This window comes from Rhea pennata, chromosome 21 (assembly GCF_028389875.1).
Source record: "Rhea pennata isolate bPtePen1 chromosome 21, bPtePen1.pri, whole genome shotgun sequence".
Taxonomy (NCBI): Eukaryota; Metazoa; Chordata; class Aves; order Rheiformes; family Rheidae; genus Rhea; species Rhea pennata.
The window spans coordinates 3,578,821-3,601,048 of record NC_084683.1 but is presented as its reverse complement, the minus strand read 5'-3'; the positions used below and the strand labels follow the sequence as shown (position 1 = coordinate 3,601,048).

Genomic DNA, 22,228 nt, shown 5'->3' with positions numbered 1-22,228 from the left:
TCAAAGGCAATGCTGAAGTGGGCCTGCTGGATCCTTACAGACAGGGAGGTGGAGTCCTGAGCCAAGACGTTGTGGAGCCTGAGTACGCTACAAGTAGCCTCTTGTCTTGTTTACTGGTTCATCAAAACAAACTGTAGAACTGTGTGGGAAAAGCAATTGGGGTGGGGGGGGAGGGGAGACATGACCAGCGGCCTTGTCCCCAAGGGAACAGCTGAATGGTGTTGACCTGGCTTTGGAGACCCAGGCTCTACAGATGCTGGGGACATGACCTGTTAGAGGTTAGCACCATCATTTTGGGAAGGGGAAAGGAGATATGAAACAGTGCTACTGGTGAGTGACCCAGTGCACAGCCTGTGTATGAGCTAGCCTCCTTTTCCCACCTCCTTGGCACGCTGCTCCTTTGTGGAAGTATCACAGCCTAGTACAAGTGACCCGGCCTAGCCAGCAGGAAGGGGACTTGTTCTGATCCCACTGTAGTATAGGCAGCAGTGATGGCAAAGATGCAGCCTAGAGGCCCTGCAATGTGATCCCCCTTCTGAACTCAGTGCAGTAGTTTGGAGGTTTATTGATTGCTTTGGGTAGGGTCCTGTGCTGTTCATTACAAAATAGCCTTCAGAGTTATGCTGTGGGGATTAAAAATAAAAAGCATATATTTTTTAAATACACAGCTCTTGTATAAAAAAAAAAGGTGGTAGTGGAGAGGGGAAGCAAGTATCTTTCTTCTTGTGGTAAACATCAGTGTAAGTAATGCATTTGGTCCAGAGGTCCAGCTTTCCCTATTACCATCCACAGCCCACAGGCGTGTCAGCAGAGGCAGACCATGGAAGGCGATGCTGCTTGGCATGTCTCTGCTGTGTTGGTCATCTGCTCTTCAGATGGGCTCCAGCCTGGCCCGGTGCTGGGGAGACTGTGCCCTGCTTATGCTGTGTGCTGCCCCAGGCAGTGGGCAGAGAAGCAGCTGCAAATCTGTGCCCTTCTGAGAACAGCTCATGGCCTGGCTTTTGGTTCAGCTTGGCCAGTGGCCCCAGCCGCTCTGTGATGAGGCCCCAACCAGGCTGTCCCTGCAGCAAAAAGTGGCTCTGTTGCCTTTGTAACAGCTGCTGGTCTAGGGTTGAGCCTTGTGCATTCACAACAGCTTGTGGCTGGTCTTCTTTTGCTTCTGCTCCAGGCTGCAGCTCCTCTGGTGTGTCCCCAGTGCTGGGCTGGTCCTGCATCACAGCATCTGGAAAAGCCACAAATACTGGTGTTAGTGTGGAACAAGCCATCACTGCCATCACACTTACTTCAGGAAAGGGCAAGGCAGCTCAGAGTCTCCTGTTGCCCAGCCTTACCCATGCTATCCAAGGATGGGCTGGGCTTGCTGGTCACCTCTGGGTCCGCAAGGGAGTTGCGTTTGTTCCTCCGTTTCAGCACAGGTGACTGCCGCAGACGAAGGGGGATCATTACATCTGGAGGAAACAAAACGCGGCATTACGTAAGCTGGCTACGTGGTTGGAGCAGCCTGGCTTGAGCTTGAAGGTGAAGCCGGGAGCTGAGAGCACTAGTGTCATGAGAGCAGTTTTCTGGATGTGGCCGCAATGAATGTGGCTTCCCCAGTGTGTTGTAGGAAACACTGTGAAAGGGAAAAGGGGATGGATGGACTTTTGGGGCTTTTGCCCTGCTCTGTTGATCTGTTCAGGGAAGGCGCTGGAGGCCATGTTCCCATATGCGTTGCTGTTGTATCACCTGCATCCCAAAGTAAGCTCAGCCCCTTGGGGCTGCGCCAGAGGGCAAGTGTTTGTGCTGCCAGGGTGAAGCCATCCCCTCCCTCCTGTTGCCTTCCTGTCTGTCCCGCGGTTGAGCCAGGGCAGTAGGGCTTTTGCTAGGCCTTTGTCATGGGCTGTGCCTGTCTGGCTGAGTCATCCTCAGCTGCTGAGAGCTTTATTGAATGGGAGTGATGAGGACCTCCTCTATCCTGAGACAAACCCAGCTGCACAGCCTGTGGTCTTCAGGGCTGGGTGTTTCTGTTCCCCAGCACCTGGGGCTCCTGCTCTGGCCTTGACTTACGCTCCAGCTCCATCAGGCTCTCTGATTCCCTGAGCTGGTCCTCGTGGATGGAGACAGCTCTGCGGTTGGTCCTGCTCGGTACAACCAGTCCCAGAGCCAGGAGATTGTCTGGAAAAACCAGGGGGAACTGTTGGCTGGGGAGATGGTCCCTGCCGCAGGCATGTCCTGTGATTCCTCCCCAGCAGCCCTGTCAGGGTGTCCTGGGAGAGCCTATGGGGCACATCAGGGCCAGGCAGAGAAGGGAACCAGCGTTTTTAGGTTTTGTATCCATTTCCTCCCTAGAGGAGGGTGGCTCAAGGCTCAATTTTCAGCTGGCCTCCATCCCCAAATTCCCACAGCACTGGCTGCCTCTGCTGTGAATGGGCTAGCCCCTCTTTACGGTCCTTTCTGCGGCTTGTATGCCCATACCTTCAGCATCAGGAGGTGCTGGCAGGCTCAGTGGAGTGGTGTTGGTGCCCGACTCCCCATAGTGGCTGACCCTCTGCAGCAGCCTTGTTGGTGTGCTCCTCCCAAGCCGTGACAGGCTGCTGCTCCATCCCTCTCGGCCTGCTGGCTCCAGCTGCCTGCTCTGTTTGGGGATGGGGGGGGGAGAGCGCCAGGGCAGGTCTGAGCTCTTCCCCTTCAGCTCTGTGTTCAGCTGCTTCTCCAGAACTTTCCAGGCTGGCCTGAGAGCAGCAGATCCTATGCTGGCCTCCATCATGTTGGCCGGGCTGCTCCGTAAGGATGTGTCTGTGGGAAAGGCAGGGTAGAGCTATGGATATCCCACGTGTAGGGTTTTCCCCAGAGTCTGGCTCTGAGGAGGGCCGGGTAACTCTAAAGTGCTGGCTGTCAGCCTGCACCTACCCAAGGGACACAGGACATAGGTGGGCTTTGGTCCCCAGGGCCAGCAGCAGGACAGCAGCTTGGGCTGATGTCTCTGTCCGTGTATGCAACAAAGGGAGAATGGCTGGATTTCCTTCTACTACGGCCAGATCAGTACCCTGAGCAGGGTGTCTGTGCCCACTGGCTGGAGCAGTGGTACATGTTGACTCAAATGTGCTGGCCCCATAGAGCGCTGCTGGATGTTAACAGTGGGAAAGACTTGACTCCCCCCACTTGCCAATCCTCTGCCCCATGCAACTTGTGCACGTCCACCTGTGCCCACAGCTGACCTACCTGTGGACATGGAGTGTGTGCGCGCCTTCAGGGAGGGTGGTGGTGAGTCTGCCGAGCTGTCCACAATGTCCCCTGCAAGCACAGGTCATTGGTCAGCAACAGTGTGCTGAGTGGGTCACCCCCATGCCATTAGCACCCAGTGAGGTGATTAAAGCACAGGGTAAAGCAGCCCTGAGTGAAACTGGTGATGCTTGGCCCAGTTCCTGCTAGCTGTGTGCCATGGGATGTGGGGGCTGGCCTTGCCGTGAAACATGCATCCAGGAGCCCATGGGGTCCTAAGGATGCCCAGTTGTGCCACCCTTGGTGAGGGCCAGGGCAGAGGGAAGCAGGGGGCAGGACACAGCACCTCACCATCTGAACCAGCTTTCTTGATCTCGCTGTCTTTGCTCTGCAAGAGAAAGAAATCTGGTGAGATAGCGATGGGATTGCAGCACCAGGGCTGATGGACCTGTGACCAGCAGTGTGCTGCCAGGGCTTGAGGGGAGGAGTGTGCGTGGCATGGGTGCATGCTGGTGAAGAAGGTACAGATGGCTAGACACCTTCCATGATCCATGCGCTGCTTCCCTTGCAGAGGGTTAGGGGACAGAGGCTACGGGCAGTGATGACAGACCTGTATGCTGTCAGGTCTGGCCTGGGCAGGGGAATGAGACTGGGGCCTGGGTCACCTTGTCCCATGGGCCACCATCTCCACCTCCCTGGGTGCAGGATGTGTCCCTAAAGAAGAGCCGATCCCACCTGCTGCTTCTTGCCCTCGGTGGCCAGGCCCTTTGTGACACCCGTGCGGTGGAGCATGATGTGCACACATTGCTCGAAGGAATTGGGAAGCTCCCCGTCATTCTCATCCAGGTGCCTCTTCTGCAGGAAAGACACAGCCATGCCATGAGGCAGCACTCCTCATAGGACGAGCAGCACCAACCTGATGGCATGCTGAGTGCGTGGTCCCCCAACCCTAGTTGTGCCCTTACTGAGGCAAGGACACAACCCAGTAGGGCTTGTCCCCAGTCATTGCTCATGGATCCCCACATCCCTGTGGTGTCCAGCCTGCTCTCCTCTCCCTCTCAGTCATGGGTGGGCTGCAGCCCTGTGCCCTGGTTCTGTCCCACAGTCCCTGATGGCATGCAGCCCCAGTACCATCAGCATCCTCAGAGGCAGCAGCGCCCAGCAGCCAAGTCGATGACAGTCATCCAAGGTGGCTTGCTGAGGACTGCCGTGGCAGTGCTTACCTTGTTGTGCCTGACCCCAAGTGTGTCCTCATCCTCCCTGGACAGCAGTACGAGTGACTGAGACTTGCCCTCCCATGAATACTTGGGCCTGATCCTGCAGGCAGAGTCAGGAGTCTGGCTGTGCTCAGGCTCTGCCTGGGGCTCGGCAGCGAGGCTCCCCTCCTCAGACTTGCTCAGTGGCTCTCCTGCCTTGCTGGGGGGCCATAAAATGTCACTGAGCACCGACCGTCTGCTTTTGGGGGCTGTGACACTGCCCTCAGGCTCCTTCTCACACCTTGAGCCCCGGCTGGACTTGGGCTTCTTGAATGTGAAAAAGATCCCAATTTTCTTCTTGAGGGTGCGAGAGCTTGAAGATGCCAGAAGGGCTGATCCAGGGCAGGTCCCCCGTGCTGTGGGGCTCGGGAGAGATGAGGCATTGGGAAATGCTAGGTCAGGGCTGCCGAGGGGTTGTGTTTGACCCAAGGACCCAGTGCCAGCCCTGGATGCTGGGCTCAGCCAGCCCTGGGTAGACCTGGGGAAGCTCTCACGGCATGGTTCATCTAGACCCTGGTGGATCATTCCCTCCTTGTTGTGGGACAGACCTCCACAACTCTTATACAACTGTTCTCCCCCCAAAGCTTGTGGGAAGCCAGCCCTGCCTGCATCTCACCCAACAAGTGCCTTCACAATGTCCTCCTGCCAGTTTGCCCTTGAAAATGCTCTCTGAGGCCAGGCAGAGCTCTGCCCTACCAGGTGCCTAGGGTAAGAAGTGCTGTGGTGCTGTTTTCCCAAGTATCCCTTTAGCACTTTGCCCTGACCTTGAACCAACAATGTTTGCATGGGAGTGTGGATTGCAGGTGGTGGTAGTCTGCAGAAACATGGTGCACCAGGGGACAGGAGCATGCTGGTGGTGCTGGCTGCTGGACCATCACTACTGAGAGGACTGTGGGCACCCACTTTCACTTACGGCAGGTCCTCTGTGATGAGCTTCTTGGGGAAGAAGTCCTCAAGGCCCTCATCCACACGGGTGATGCTCCTGTCCTCATTGTTCTCACAGGCCACAGGTTGCACCTGCAAGCAAGCATGGCCATCATCTGGGACCAGGCCTGAGCAGCAGGTGGGCAGCAGTAGGTACATCTCCCTTACCTACCACCTCCTGGGAGGCCACACAGGCAGGCAAAATTATACACCATGCATGCATACGTACATATGCGTCATATACAGGCGTATCCTGTCCCATGCATGTGCACGTGCAGACCTCTCTGCTATGCCGGGAGGAGGCTTGTGGATGCCAGTGCAAGAAAGGACCTGGAAACCCTTTGGGCTGGATGGGCTGGCACCTCCACAGACCAGGATGTCCCCTTCCCTGTTCCATACATCTGGCCTTAAAGCCAAATCAGGATGTTATCACACTGTGATCCAGCCAGGATCCCATGATGACTTGGCACGTCACCATTTTGTCAGGATCCCTAGATCTCCTTAGCTTATTACCAGCCTTTCACCTCGCCTGAACAGCCACTGCAATTCCCCTGCAGTGGCCTCCTTGGCCCAGCATTGCCCTCCTCTGTTGCATCACACCAGGACCCCCGCTGTGGTGCGCTGCCGTGTGCTGGGCACTCATACTCCTGCTCACTACTGTGGAGAAGGTCTGGTGCCCATGTGCTCTCTCTCTCTACCCATAAGTGCCTGTGTTGCAGGATGCCCACATGGCTCCACAGTACATTTCCGACCCTCCCTGGGGGCACGTTGTGGCAGATCCTGCCTTTGCTCACCTTGTGGGCACTGAGCATCAGCAAGGACAGCCCTGGCCCGATGTCAGAACCAACTCTTGCAAATGATCTCCCATAGCTGGGTCAGTCATTTGTATGCTGTCCTAGACTCTTGGGCCATGTGGAAAGGAAGACTTTGGCAGGAAGGTTCCTTGCTTTGAGAACCAAGGAATGGACACTTACACTCCCTGCTCCTGATGAAGCAAGCAGCTGGAGGCCTAGGAGAGAACGGCTCTGCAGTCAGCCCTCAGCGCAGTGCAGGCTGCATCCATCCATCCATCCATACCACCAGGAGGCAAGGATAAAGGTTAGGCTATATGGCTCCTCAGAAGGGGCGGCCAGGCTTTGAGAGAGAAGCTGGGCATCATGAGGTAACCAACTCCCCCATGGAGCAGAAGCTGTGGATGCTGACTGCAGGCATCAAGGTGTGAGCTTTTAGGTCCGGAAAACCCACACCCAAGGGAGTCCGTGCTCAACAGTCCATGAGGAAGGGGCAAAGTATCCTATGGGGTGTCCTGCACAGCCTACGCCTGCCTGCGAGCCATGCAGCTGGGCACTCAGGGCTTATTTCATGTCCTGTCATCTGCACATAGAGCCTAGTACTCATCCTCACTGGTTTTCCCCTGTTGAGTCCAACTCCAACCAACTCAAAGCACTGCTGTGGTTCAGACAAAGATCAGCCACTTTGTGTCCAAGCCTGGACCATGTCCATGTCTATACCATGGTCTGACCTTCCTTTAGAATCATGTCATCTGCCAAGCTCTGGCACAGGGCACGAGATTGGTGGCTTCCAATTGACAAGCGGAAAGCACTTCTCGGTCGGTGGCATTTCAATCCATAATGACTTTTCATTACAGCTGGATTTATGCCTCTCAGGATCCATTCCAGCAGTCCAATATCCGCTTTACCTGTCACATTGCATCCATCAAAGCCTGCCCTCACCAAACACACAGACAATGTTCGGCAGAACATTGCCTATCCGGAACAGATTGATGGAGCGGGCAGGCAGGCTCCAACCACAGGGCCTGACCGGATAAGCATCACCATGGACATGCATGCCGTGGCCTTCCAGCAGATGGCAGGACCCAGTTATGTCATGATGGCAGGGAGACAAGGGACAAACTGGACCACCTGACACAGTGCCCCCATGATTTGTTTCTCCAGAGCACTCCCAACCCTTCTGCACTTGCTTTAGGTGTGTGGTGGGGGGCTGCCCCCCAAAGGCCTTCTAAAGGCGGGTGAAGGAGCAGAGATTGCTTAGACAGCAGTCAAAGTGCTTCCAGCCTTTCCAAAGCACCCCACCACAGCACATATTGACCCCCCTCCAGCCCCTGCCTCAGCACCACCTATCTCTCCCAGGCCTGGTCTTCTCCATGGATGCTGGCCCAATTACATCCAAAAGTAACTTTTTGCTTGCAGACCAGTCTGAGGCACTGCAAACACATCCAGTAGATTATGAGCATCACTCCCTGTACATTCATATTGCAGGTGTGGGAAAGCTCTGGGGTTAAATCCAGCCATGCCAAGGCCAGCAGAGCCCTGGAGCCAATCTTCCGCTGATGGCTTCAGCAATTTGCATAGTTCTGCCAAGGGCCATGATAGTTGCGTTCACATTTTAGTACCAGTGTTTTGGGGCTGATCCAGAAAAGAATTTTTGAATCTTGAGAGAAAATTCATCGCAGATGGACAGAGGGAGATGGAGATGTTCACGAACAGATCAGCCCTCTGCACACAATGTTTTTTTTTTCCTGCCTGTGTCTCAGGTCTCACAGTTCTGCAGAATGCCAAATTCATCAGGAGGAAAAGGAAAGACTCCTCCGGTCTCCCAAAACCACTGCCTATCCTCTCAACTCCCCCCACCTCAAAGGTGCACACAGTAGCAGCTGGAGTGCAATATCACAAATCTTCTGCACTCTGCCCATCTCATGTTCCTGCCTTGCAATAAATGCTGACTAAGAGAATTCATCCCATTGAGGGGAGGGGGGAATAAAAAACCCACAAGCCTTCCCTCCTCCTACCCCACAAACTGCCTGGTTGGAAAAAAAAAACAAAACAAGTCTTACATTTGGCTTGCTTGGAGGCTGCTTGTGCCTGCGGTTGGGCTGGGGCCTGGCTTTGGTGCAATGCTCCCCTTCGGTTGGTAGGTCCATAAGGGATTCAGCAGATGCGGGCTGCATGCAAGGGAGCAAGCTGCTCGCAGGCTCAGCATCCTTTGTGGAGGCAGAGCATGCCTTTGGCGTGGCGGGGCTGAGTGATAGCGGCGCCCGGTGTGCTCGGAGCCCGCTTGTGTCCCTGCTTGCCTGTAGCTCCAGCTCCGAGAGACCTGCGAGGGCAAGAGGCCCAGGCTGAGAACAGGCCCTGAGGCCAGCGCCTCGGCTAAACCCCGGGCAGACCTCCCCACCGTGGCAGCCTTAGCCTGCATGCAGCGGTGGTGGAGGTTTAGCAGCGCTGCGCCATGGTGCTTGCTGCACCACGCAAATGGAAGGGGAGGGGAGCAGAGCCAGGCAGCTCCTCCACAGCTTGTGCGAACACTGTTGACGGTGAGGAGAGCTTGCACGTCAGCCTTGGGCAACAGCTTTGCAGCTCATTTGGTGCCAGATCCTGCTATTCTCGCAATGGAACGAGGTCTCCAAGGAGGTTTTTGCACCTAGCTGGCAAAGCTGAGAGCATGGGATGCTGTGGGGGAGTGACGCAAGTGATTTCCTGCAGACAAGTCCAAAGACACACACCAAACCCCTCACAGGCCTACACCGAGGCAGCAGGAGAGCAGCATGGGCTACACCAGGCCTGGCCCAGCTTGCAGGAAGGACTATGAGCTACCAAAGGTGTACTTTGTTTTGCAGCATACACAGCACAGCTATGATGGATGAGGATAAGGCTAGGCTCAGCAGATTTCAAGAGTCCTCTGCATCTAGGGCAGGCACAGGGATAGCTGGATGTGAGGCACTCAGGTCTAGTATGAACTCTGCTTCTGCTGAAGCCTGGGATCTCAATGCCAACAAGCATCACTGCCAAAGTCCCCAAAGAGAAAAGTCACTACAAGGCTGGTCGTTTTCCTTGGGCCTCCTCAGATCCAGTAGTTCCCAGCCAACCTGGGCACACAGAGCTTTGTGGGATAAAACCAGCTGCAGAAAAGCCCAGGACAATTCAGCACTACTCTCTCTGGGCAGCCGCCCTGTAGGTTTGTCTGCAGCCCTAGGAACAGCCTCTGGCAAACCCTCCTCTGCCACATTGCAATCCTGAGGCCTTAAATCAGAGCCCCTGGATGTTTTGGGTGGCTAAGCAATGCTCAGTCCTTCGGAGTGGTCTCCAGCATGGTACAAGGAGATGTCCCTACTAGAGGCATGCTGCTTTGAAGCTTTCAGAATCACCCACACACTTTCCATTCTCTCCTGAGGAAGCAGTGTATCTGGATCCTATGCAGCTCAAAACATTGGGCGACGAAAGGCCAGCTCTTCCCCACATTACTGTCAGAAGAGTGCGCTTAACAGTGGCCCCCACATAAATATCATATGCCTCTGGTGTGAGGTGTGAGCCCCCTGCCACTGCGATGCCCTTACAGGCATGCAAGCAGCCCACTGTTCCAGACCATAATGGATGTACACCAAAGCAGGGCACAGAGGCAGGGACAGCTGTGCAGCAGCCTTACTTCTCATGGTTGGCATGGGCCGAATGCTCCTGAAATGTTTTTCCTCCGTAGAGCCATCTTGTGCTGCAGGGAGAGGAGGAGAAAGAAGCTGCTCACAAATCCAGCAATGCGCTCGCTGCCTGGCCACCAAGAGAATGGAGCCAAACAGAGGCCACCACAGGTAAGCACTGCCTGGGAGTCACCCACAGCCTCGATGCTGGCTACCTTTGCTCTGCAAAGCTGACTACGGTGAGCAGTGTCCTCCTGTCTTCCCCATGGCAGTAAGACATAGCCAGCCTTGGTCCTGTGCCTGTTGCAACCCCTCTGACACCCCTAAATCCATAGGGCTGCACCCTCTCTTGGTCTGGTTCATCTTCAGCACCTAACTAAACCATCCTAGGTGAGGGAATCATGTAGTGATAGGCTTGGGTCAGGCCTGATAGCTCCTAATGTCACTGACCCCTCTAGTAGCCCACTCATTAGCATAGCACAGCTGAGCAGGGAGTTGAGCCCTACCTCCTCCGCAGCAAAGCCTTTCTCAGCGATATCCAGAGGATTTCTGCCCCTCATTGGCACAGTGGCATCATCTTCAATGGACTCCAGCTGCAGTGATTGGAGGTCCAGACCGTGCTTGGAGAGGCTTTCTGCCTAAAATCATGAGGAAATGCTTAAATCATTCCCTTGGCTGAAGTGCACTCGGCTGCACTGTGTATGCTGTGCTGCTCCACTCCCTTCCAGTGCCTGGGATTTATGAGTGGATTTAGGCCTGATTAGCCAACGGCCAGCCGTGGCTGTGCCTTGGTGGGGCTGCTCTGCTCCTGCCTCATCCAGAGAGCCCTGGTATGGGGGCAGCTGCTGCCCGGCTTCCTCCTGGCACCCACCCAACATTCTCTGCCATGGGGCAGCTCCTGGACCTCACTCTGGGTTGATGAAGAGCTGTATAGGGTTAATTCTGCCAGGACAACTGTGGGAGAGGATTACTTGGGAGGAAAGGCAGCCTGAGTGGAAATTGTCCTGCTTTCTAGACAGCAAATCTGCAACCACTGTGTTGGCTGGTGCCTGGGCAATGCCAACATACACACCCATCCCACATCCCCATCATGACCCACAAGAGCGGCACCCTCTGGCACTCACCAACTTGCACTGAGCAACAGTCAGGTCTCCCAGCATGGCATCCACAATGCAGTCAGCCACAGCTGCTGTGACAGATAGCTTGATTTCACTGGGACCAGAGAGAAGGTGTCAGAGCTAGCCCTGCCTCAGCCCAATAAGTGGGGTGGCCTGCATAGGTGTTTTCATTTTCGGTGGGAGACACGTGGGTAAGGAGCTGGGTGGCCACAGCCCCACAAGCGCTGAGCCTGGCTGCACCAGGAGCTGAACAGGCACAGGTGTCCCTGGAGTGCAACCTCCCTGTAGAGCCCTGCTAGGGAATTAGAGGCTCAGCCAGGGAATGGCCATGCTGCTGGAGACACATCACGGAGAACATGCCCAGGCAATTTGCTGCCCAGACATGTGCACCCATTCCTGCTCTCCATGCAGGAACCAGGACCTGGAGCAGGTGCTGGTCATGTCCTGGCAGGGATAGAGGATGCCAAGTACCTCCCCTCCAATGCTCAGGGCTCTCCTTTCTCAGCAGTGAGGATGTGCCTGCATGAGCATGATCCTCCTCCACCCAGGACTTCCCGGCTCCCCAGAGACTCGTAGCAGGGGGTGCGAGCTGGATCAGGTTGGGAAGCAAAGCTAAAGCTGGGTAAACACGGCAGCTGGGTCCCTCTGCCCCACACTCTCCCTGGCAGCACAGCCACATGGGGTGACTCTGATCTTGAGCTGCCCCATGAGAGAGAGAGACAGCTGTGCAGCAGCCCCTTAAATATGCAGCTGAGCAAAAAGGGAAAAAGTCATGTCACCCACTTCAGCTTGTTGAAGACATCAGTGACCATCCGGTCCAGGACAGAACTGAGGTTGAGGGGGTCCTGGAGATAGATGCGCTCTGACATGGCATTGACCAGCTGGTCCCTGACTCCCCTCTTCTGTACCATGGCCGGGCACAGGTTGTGCACTGTGTCCAATATGGCTTGCATGATCGCCTGCAGCAAATCCAGAATTTAGGGGTGGGAAAAAGGAATTTTATGCATCTTTTCTATCAGAATTCAGATGTTTTCCTATTTGTCTCAGGAGATGTTGTGTACAGAAGGGACCTGAGTGATGGAAGGTGCACAGTAGGTGCTCTGCTGGAGCACACTGTGTGTCAGGCTCAGAGCAGCTGTCATCCCTTTGGCAGGACAGTCCCTGCCTCTGGGGCTTTGTCACATCTTGGGCTGAGGCTGACAAGCCTCCCATGCCACTGGTGGCTCCCTGCTTGCTGCGGTGGCTCCTAGCAGGCACCCACCTGGATTTCCTGGCCACAGGCCTGTGACGCTTCCTCTGTGAGACATTCCATCTTATGCTGCAGCTTGCCGTTCTGGTACGGGGTGTTTCCTGCTTCATACAACAGAGGCAAAATCTGCAAGGGGTGGAGAGAAAGTGTGGATGAGCCTATAGCAAATTATCTTTCCTCTGCTTGGCCATGTATGGTAGGCTCAGTCCTGGTCCACGGCTGCCTTGTAGCAAAGCTCTCCTTGCATTAGCTGAGGACACCCAGGGATCTACTAGCCACGCTGGGCTGAAGTTGGGCCCCCCAGCCTCTCTGCATTCTTCTCCCTCTTGGTCATTCCCTGCGCACTGCCCCCAGAGTCTATTAGCTTTCCTCTCGTTGTGCCCAATCTGCTCTCACATTGTTTATTTTTTCCTATCCCTTCCAGTATCTCTGCAGCATCAGCACTCTCTTCTTTAGTTAAATCTCTCTAGAGGCCTTCCCTAACCCAGGAGGCTGATGAGTAACCTCTTTCTCACCCTGTTGCAGGAATACGTACTCACCATGCACAACCATTTGTCCCCAACATTTGGAGAACAGTGCCAGGTCCCTGCAGAGCATCTTCACCATGGTATAGCCTCCAGGTGCTACCAGGAGACTTGGCAGTAAGTGGCAAAAGCCCCTCCTCTCCTTGTCTGCAGTAGCATCATCGACTCTGTTAGGTCTCACTGTAGGTTGTAAAGTCAGTGCCACTGTAGGCTGTAAAGTCAGTGCCAGCCCCTTGCAAGCAAGCAGTTGTGATGGTCTGTATTTGAAGCAATTCTGTCCCCAAAACACCTAATGCAAATCCTTTCTGGTGTGGCCTCAAGGAAATTCTGGCCCCCAGGAGTCCTCTACATCTCCAGTCTCTAACAAACTGCTCATAGATTTGTGCAAATTTTCACTCCTGCTGGGATGGAGAGATGCAGTGTATCTCTTGGAAAAGCCCAGTGGAGCTGGGGAGGCACCATGGCTCTTGGCCTCGCCAGCTCATGTAGAGACAATTGCTACATAGGGACGAGGACATAGTGACAGGCTTGGGATAGGGGCACAGGCTCAGGTGTGTGGAGAGACCCACACCTCTCCCCTGCAACAGCAGCTGATGAGATAGTAAGTGATAACACTAAGGAAGAAGATGCCCACTAGCTGGATTAAACAGTAACTAGGGGGTGGCCAAGAGACTTGAGGGGGGGGAAAAAGAAAAAAAAAAAAAGTGGCAGCTTGAAAGGAAGTATAGAAGAAGAAAGAAAATGTGTAATCAGGAGAAAGAAGTGGGAACAGCAGCAGTCTAACAGAGTCTAACACTGCCAGGAGTGGCCTCCACCAGTATCATGGCCTGGTGGAACATTCTCCTCACCATGTTGTGGGAGGCTGCATCCAGCCAATGCAGCTAAGAGTATGGGGATCCCCAAGGAAGGGACCCTCTGGAGGAACATGGGGAGGTTTATCACCAGTGTCGGCATCAGCAGATTGTAAGAAGCAGAATGGGTGAGCCCAAAGCCAGAGCATTCGCAGCTCCCAAAGATGGGTGGTGCAAGCAGGGGAATCTCCTCTTTTGAAGAGGGGATGTGCTTATAGCCCACGGTTCCTGGGGAAGGTATGCACACAACTGTGTGTATCTATGTATGTGGATTAGACCATCTCGGGATTTGAAGGGGGCTCGGAAATTTGAAGCTGTTTTTTAACATTTTACGAGTGTTTAGTAATGTGATGTATATCTGTTGCATTTATGATATTGATCTTGAAAATTCACTGTTTGCTAGTTAAATGTCATTAATAAATCAATAAACTGCTTGGTGTTGGATTTAAACCCCATGAATTGAATGTTTCTTTCCCACAACAGGAAGGCAAAGCAGAGGGAAGGTGACCGCAATTTTCTGGGAGTGTGGCAGACTTACACTGACGGACAGGCTGGCGTTCCTGATGGCTTCCTCTGCAAAGAGGATGTCAGCTTCCACTTCCCTGCCCAGGCAGGAGCTCAGGATGTCAACATGCTTCTGCACGCTGAGGCAGATTTCATTCACAATCTGGAGCATAGAGGAGATGCTGTCATGCACCAACGCCTGAGCAGCACTGTAAGTCTCTGTCCTTTCTGTGATTTCCCAGGAGAAGGACACATGGGTGCTGCTTGATTGAGCACTGGGAGCACATGCAGGTAATGCTCCACAAGGTCCTCCCTGACTAGTGACCAGGAATGCTGTACAGCAGGGAATTTCTTGCAAGCATGTGTTGAGCACATGAAGACGGCAGCATACTGTGAGGGGGGGAGGGGGATGAGCAGTCCCTAAATTCCTCAGCACCAAATCTGTGTGAAGCACAAGGATGAAGGCTGCTTGAGTACCTCAGCCTCCTTCCCTCCTGCCCAGTCCTGCTCTCCTCTCCGTGGCCTGCTCTGTCCTGGGCTCACAAAAAGTGAAAAGTGGTCTGTGCTGCTTGCAAGGATCAGTGTGAGGTGGGCAGAGGTCTGCTTTGATGTCCTGCGCTAGCCAAGATTACTCATGCTGGAGCAGAACAGCTGGCTGTACAGCCAAACATGGTGGTTTCATGTACTTGCCTGTTCAGAAGAGGTGGTCAGGATGCCCTGCTGCAGCCAGAAGGTTTGTGTGGGCAGCATGTGTCGCATTTGGTTCCTTGTCAGGCAGGGCTGGATCTGCAGCATGTAAATAACCCCGTGAGGAGGCATCTTTGGCACCCCAGCCCATCTCCCCCAGACCCCAGCCCCACCTTGTGCACTGCCTCCTCTGTTTTCTCAGGGTTGCTCCGATACACCTGCACCACATCATTCATTGGCAAGGGCACAGACTTGAGGGTGTAGTTCCTGTGAGGCAATGGCACAGGTGAGCATCAGGACAGTGGCACTACCAGCCCCTTTGCTGCAAGCAAGCATCTACATGGCATCTCCTGCCTTGCAGTGGCAGAAACCCTGGCACATCAGCCTCATAGTTTTATCTTCACCATGAAACACCTGCGTGGGGAAAGCATTATCATGATGACAGGGCTTGTGGGGATGGCTAAGCTCGAGCAGATGAGTAAACTCCCCAGGGTCACAGTGGCTGCCTGTCTGTACTCTCTGGCCACTCAGACTGAGGCCCTCTCGACTCAAACCACTGGAGCCCCTATAGTGTTTTGCCTCCCTGTGCATCTGCATGGCCATGTATGAGACCCCACAGTGGTCTCAGTAAATGAACATTTATTTTCCATCTTTTGTGGGCAGGAGGAAGCAGAGTGCCAGATCCCCACAAAAAACAACCTATGCCTGAGCAGATCACACTGTGCTGACCGTACGCTGACTTTGGTATGGTTCAGAGTGACAAAACTCTGTGCTTGGTTTGGATAGAGATCCTCAGCACTCCTGATGTAGGCTCTCAGCTCTGGTGGGTACCACAGCTTAGGAGCAAGACTTTTCTCCATGGCTGTAAAACTTGTCCCTCTTCCTCTTAAGTGATCCATGGTGCTGGAAGGGGGAAATGTGGGCCACAGCCAGCCTTGGGGCTCTGAAGCAACAGAGATGACTAATGAAGATGAGGTCAACAAGTGGGTTGTGGGTTGCTTTGCTAGCTGCAAGTCCAGGGCCGTGTAGTGACTACACTGTATGGAAACTCCCCTAAGCACTGTTTCCAACCCACTGGCTCTGAGTGAGATACCCTTTCTGCATTTAGTGGGAAGAGGGCTTGGGAATGGTGATGTCCTGGTGCTAGAGTCTCTTGTGCATGGTGGTAGCAGGGCAGGTCAACCAAACAACCCCCTCTCTACCTCTCCAAGGCTTGAGCCACCTCCAGGAGTCCGTGGCCAGTTGTGTTGTTCCTGTCCCAAACCACGGTCCTGCAAAGAGTACAAGAGTGAGTCCTCTCCAGACCAAAACAGTAGCCTATGTCAGCTCACCAAATGGGACACCAACCTACTCTCCAGCTAGGAACTGATAGCTGGCATAGAGGGCAGGTGTCTGGCTGCCAGGAACAGGCGGGACCATAACAAGCTATGCCTGTCCTGCTAGGTGCCAGGAAGCCTCAGCCAAGCTGACCCCACAAACCAGGAGGCAGGGAAATGGGGTTAAAAATCTTAACCTCATGATTCAAAAGCTAAACTTTTCCCCTGCAGATGGCTGCAAAGTAGCTGGATGTCTGGAGGGGATGCACAGCAGGGCAGCCTTACTCAGACAGGCATCACTCTGCTGGCAGGGGCAGAAGTCCCACAGAGGAATGTCTGCAGCTGACAGACCTTTCCCAGCTCCCTCTCTCCACCAGAAACTTTTACCTTTCCTTTTCAGGAATAATATGGTAAAAAAGTGACATTTTAGGGACAAGAAACTGCTCTCTGCCATCTCTTGCCTAGGGCACTGATAACAAAGCATGGATGAATAATGAGCACAAGGCTCCAGCTCCAGCACTCTGAACTTCATGGGAGCCTGGAAAAGAGCTGGCAAGTGCTGGTGTGGAGCTGCCATGCAGAGGAAGAGATTTAAATACTCTCCTGCCTTTCACATGTCATGTGTCAGCACCAGCAGCTGACTGCCAAGAGAGATATGGTCACAGCATTCAGCTGATTGCTGGGACTGGCAGGGTTGCATCTGTGGTGCCAAGGAGCCGCAATAAGCCTCTTTCAGTAGTATCAGTATCATGAGGACTATTGTGTCAAGACCACCTGCCACAATGTGAGAAGGATGCCCTTCCCATGCTACCTGAGCTTTGTGTTGATTTGCAGGGCTTTGGCTAGCATCTTGGCACCGGTGTCTCCCATGGCATTGCTGCTGATGTCCAGAGCAATGAGACTGGTGTTACAGCCCAGGGCACTGAGCAGGACATTGGTTCCCAGCTTGAGGCGTGACTCAGCCGCTGACAGGGACTGGAGAGTCTGGAAGGGGGAAGAGGAGGGAGAGATGTGTCTGTCATGCCAAGTTGGACAGCATCCCTGGAGCGGAGTCTGCACAGAGCCCTGGGGTCATGGCGGTTGATGAGAGGCAGGGCACAGGCAGGATGGCTGGGGCAAGTAAGGGCCCCTGGTGCAGCAGGAGGTACCTACACAGTCATCCTCTTGGGTAATCTGGACAACACGGTGCAGGACATCCACCAGCCCATCTCTGCAGGAGAGGCAGATAGTTACACATGCATCCCAGCATCACTTCCCCCAGAACAGCAAGAACAGCTGGGAAAGCTCAATCCTTCTGCCTTTGCCCAAAACCACCACACATCTGTCAGCCTCCTTCCTGACTCCTACCTATGTTTCAAGAGGCTGTGACCTGTGTCTGTGACGCCTGCCCTCCAGCACAGACTGGGTCAGGAGCAGGTGACAGTCCCCCCATGAGTCCCTGGTATAGTAGAGCAAGCAGGCCTTTGAAGGAAGACGAGGCAATTCCTTGCATTCCCGATTGGCCCAAGGCTCAGATGGAGAGAGAGAGAGAGAAGTGAGGCAGGTGCGTGGTGCTAGAGCAGCCACTGGCCTGAAGACAATGCCACAGGTTGCACTTACTTAGATTTGATGTTAAAGTTTTTCCCCAAAGAGACATGCCTAATGGACTTGCTTCTGCCAATGGACAGCACCAGCATCACCATATCAGAGTCAAAACCTATGAGAGATGAGTGCAGCCATGAGACACCCAGTAGGATGCTCTGAGCAGTCCAGACCACAAAAGCTGGACCAAGGTGATTGTGTGGCCCACCAACGGCAACCCACAGACCTGCCATACTGCCCCAGTAGGCTGCAGAGGGGAATCTCAGGCAGACCCTGAATGTCTTCATCCTCTTCATGGCTCTCCCACGGAGGGCAAAGACCTATTCATCTGCCCCTGAGAGGGCAGGTAAAACCAGGGGCTGAGAGGAGTCTCACCCAGCAAATAAATATCCCCTGTGAGAGTCTTGCGATTTGGAACTAGGGTGGCAAGGCTGTGCTGAGCTGCAGGGAGCACTTATGGCACTTATGGGGCTACAGAGGAATTGCTTTCTGCTGCCCTCCCCCCTCAGCCCTGTCCCAGAATGCACCCAGACATCCTTCCTGTAGTTAGGGCCTGTACCCCCATTCTCATGATTACAGCTTTCCCAGGAAAATTCAGCAAGCAAAGGTTATATCCTATCGACAGCAAAACACAGAGTATCCCCATACTGCCACTCTGGTGATCCCCAGAAACTGGGAAGGAGGTCAGCAGGACTCCAAGGGACTGGTGAACCCCAACGCCTACAGAGGAGGTCAGCAGGTTCCCAAGTGGCTAGAGTGTGGCTTATGGCCCGGCTGCTGCACATGTATCTGGGCAGGGACCTCTCACCCCATTACTCCACCGTCCCAGGGCAAGGGGCACCCAAGACCTACCAGGCAAAGCCCAAGACAACATAACTCCAAGAGGAGTTTTCTCCAGCCCACTACCACAGATTTGTCCTTGACTGCCTTTGCACACACAGAGTGATGGAGCTGTGGCCAGGGAAGGGCCCTCCCTGGCATCGTCATCCTCCATGCAACCCCCATCCAACACAGCAGAGAAATCAGTGGCATGCCAATATGCTTTAAGAGTCCTTGATCTTTGCAAAACGGGTACTGCATTGGCTGTGACCAATGTTTTAGGGGCATCTGTCTTTCCCTCTTCTTTTTTCAATTTTTAACTGGAGCACAATGGAGCAAACAATTGCTGTTATTAAGTGACCACTGCAAAGTCTGTGGTGCTGAGATATTAGCTGGAGGACTACTGGACTGCATGCAGCTCTTAGGCACTCACTATCCCTCCAGCACAGAGTTTCTATTTGGGGAAAAACAAAATAAAACTACATTTTGGAAAAGGTTGGCTAGAGATTTTTGGAAGGCAGCAAGTTTTTGGAGCATTTGTGAGTCAGGGAAGCCATGAGCTGATTTTGCACAAGTTTCTGAATGACTGTAGAACACGTCAGCTTTCCTAGAGTGATCCAGCTATAGAGGCACTGCATGATATACTGTGAGATCTTTGTGAGGCCAGTTTAAGATATTACAAGGACTTGCAGGTGGAATTAAAAAGGCTGTAGAACTGATGCTTGCAATAAGTAGGATTGCTCTCTCGCAACCCTGTGGCTTCAGAGGCTGTGGCAGGCTGAGGTTAGACGGGGCAGGGATCCTGTCAGGGACTGAAAGAGTTTCAGCTCAGACAAAGCTTTTAAACATCTTGGTTAATTTCAAAACTCGAGCTTGCAATGTTAGATTACTTTGAATTAAGTGAACTGTAGAAGTTTGTGGCAAGAAAGATGTGAAATGAGAATTATACAGAGCCTGAGGAAAGAGAAGTCAGTAGCCAAATAAGTTATCCCGCATCCTGTGATGAAGATGCTATCCTTCAGCTGAGTCTTGATCGGATCCATCCCATTCCCCAGCACAGATGGAGGAGGATTGCCCTTCTGTTAGTGATACTGGGGCACACATAAGCCCTGGCTGCTGCTGGAAAAGAGCCCGGGTCCTGGTTACCTGCTCCACTTAAAGGAAAGCTACCTGGGGAGCTGAAGGCTCAGAGTACATGCCCTGCCACGGGGCTCTCAAAAGCTGCAGCTTTTGCATGGTCATCATCTCCTGTCATTCCCTGTGCCAGTCAAAGAAACTGTGGTGCAAATAACCCAGTCAGATCTCCCACAGAATCACAGAACCATTGGCTCTAGGTGACCCTGCTTGAGCAGGGAGGTTGGACCAGATGATCTCTAGAGGTCTCTTCCTACCTTACTGATCCTGTGATTTTATGTAAGCTGATGAAGCGCAGGCTGGATGAGCAACCAATGAGGTTGGCCTTTGGCCTTCTTGGCCACAAGGACACATTGCTGGCTCATAGTCAGCTTGTCATCTACCTGCACTCTCAGGTCCTTCTCTGCAGAGCTGCTTTCCAGTAGGTCAGCTCCCAGCTCATACTGGTGCCTAGGGTTATTTCTCCCTAGGTGCAGGACTCTGCACTTGCCCCTGTTGAACCTCAGGAGGTTCCTCCCTGCCCAACTCTCCAGCCTGTCCAGGTCTCTCTGAAGGGCAGCACAGCCCTCAGGTGTATCAGCCACTCCTCCCAGCTTGGTATCATCAGCAAACTTGCTGAGGAGGCACTGTGTCCCTTCATCCAGGTCATTGATGAACAAGTTGAACAGGATGGGACCCAGTATTGAGCCCTGGGGGACGCCACTAGCCACAGGCCTCCAACTAGACTCTGTGTCACTAAGCACAACCCTCTGAGCTCTGCCATTCAGCCAGTTCTCAACCCACCTCACTGTCCAGTCATCTAACCCACACTTCCTGAGCTTGCCTAGGAGGATGTTATGGGAGACAGTGTCAAAAGCCTTGCTCAAGTCAAGGTATGCAACGTCCACTACTCTCCCCTCATTTACCCAGGCAGTCATTCCATCATAGAAGGCTATCAGGTTGGTGAAGCAGGATTTCCCTTTGGTGAATCCATGCTGACTACTCCTGATCACCTTCTTTTCCTCCATATGCTTACAGATGACATCCAGAATGAGCTGTTCCATCACCTTCCCAGGGATGGAGGTGAGTCTGACTGGCTTGTAGTTGCCTGGGTCCTCCATCTTGCCCTTCTTGAAGACTGGAGTGACAATGGCTTTCTTCCAGTCCTCAGGCACCTCTCCGGTTCTCCATGACTTTTCAAAGATGATGGAGAGAGGCCTGGCAACAATGTCCGCTAGCTCCCTTAGTACTCCTGGGTGCATCCCATCAGGGCCCATGGATTTGTGTATGTCAAGCTTGCCCAGAAGATCTCTAATCCTTTCCTCCTCAACCAAAGGAAAGTCTTCCTTTCTCCAGACTTTCTCCCTTACGTCCAGGATCCGGGATTCTTGAGGGCTGCTCTTAGCAGTGAAGACTGAAGCAAAGAAGGCATTCAGTAATTCTGCCTGTCTCTGTATCCTTCGTCACCAGGGTCCCCACCCCATTCAGCAGTGGGCCCACATTTTCCCTAGTCCTCCTCTTGTTACTGATGTATTTGAAGAAGCCCTTCCTGTTGTCATTAACATCCCTTGCCAGACTCAATTCCAAATGGGCCTTAGCCTTCCTCACTGCATCTCTACATACGCTGACTGCATTCCTAAAATTCTCCCAAGTAGCCTGTCCCCTCTTCCACATTCTGTGTACTTTCTCCTTCTGTCTGAATTTGGCCAAGAGCTCCTTGCTCATCCCTGCAGGTCTCCTGCCCCATTTGCTGGACTTCTTACTCATACGGATGCACCGCTCTTGAGCTTGGAGGAAGTGATGTTTGAATACTAGCCAGCTCCCCTGGACCCCCTTCCTTCTAAGGCCTTAATACATGAGATTCCTCCAAGCAGGTCTCTGAAGAGCCCAAAGTCTGCTTTCCTGGATGAGATACACATGAGGACATTATGGGAGACAGTGTCAAAAGTTTTACTGAAGTCAAAGGAGACAACATCCACTGCTCTCCCTTCATCTGCGAGGCACTGATTCCACCCTAGAAGGCTTTCAGGTTGCTTAAGCATGATTTCCCCCTTTGTGCATCCATGCTGACTACTCATGATCACCTTCTTATCCTTTACAATGCTTGGAAGTAGTATTCAGGATTAGCTGCCGCAGCACCTTTCCAGAGATTGAGGCAAAGCTGACTGGCCAGAAGTTCCCTCCTTCTTGCCCTTTTTGAAGACTGGAGTGGCATTTGTTTTCTTCCAGTCCTCAGATACCTCTCCTGATCACCATGACCTTTCAAAGATGATTGAGAGTGGCCTTGCAATGACATCAGCCAGCTCCCTCAGCACTCATGGGTGCATCCCGTTAGGACCCATGGACTTGTGTATGTCCACATTTGGTGAGATTCCCTGTGCCATGTGACAAGGTTAGCTGGTAAGTCGAGGCAGGCTTGATCTCTCCAGAGTGTTTCAAGAAATATTGGAGAAACTGCACTTGACTCTCTGTAGGCTCAGCAGCGAGCACAGAAGGAGCCAATGCCACACAGGCCCAATACTGCCTTGGCTCCACCAAGTGTCCAGCTAAACTAGTCACCACTTTTGAAGCCCAGAAATGAACTCTTGTTACACATTTCCCCAATAATTTTGCCATTTAACTAACTGATCCTGATGAAGTGCAGGAATTAAACTGC

General features: G+C 53.3%; 1 pseudogene; it reads right to left on the bottom strand.

Annotated features, from left to right (window-relative positions):
* Nucleotides 1-860: 860 nt before the first annotated feature.
* The window catches only part of LOC134149729 (capping protein, Arp2/3 and myosin-I linker protein 2-like), a 36,330-nt pseudogene continuing 14,962 nt past the window's right edge, over nt 861-22,228 (bottom strand).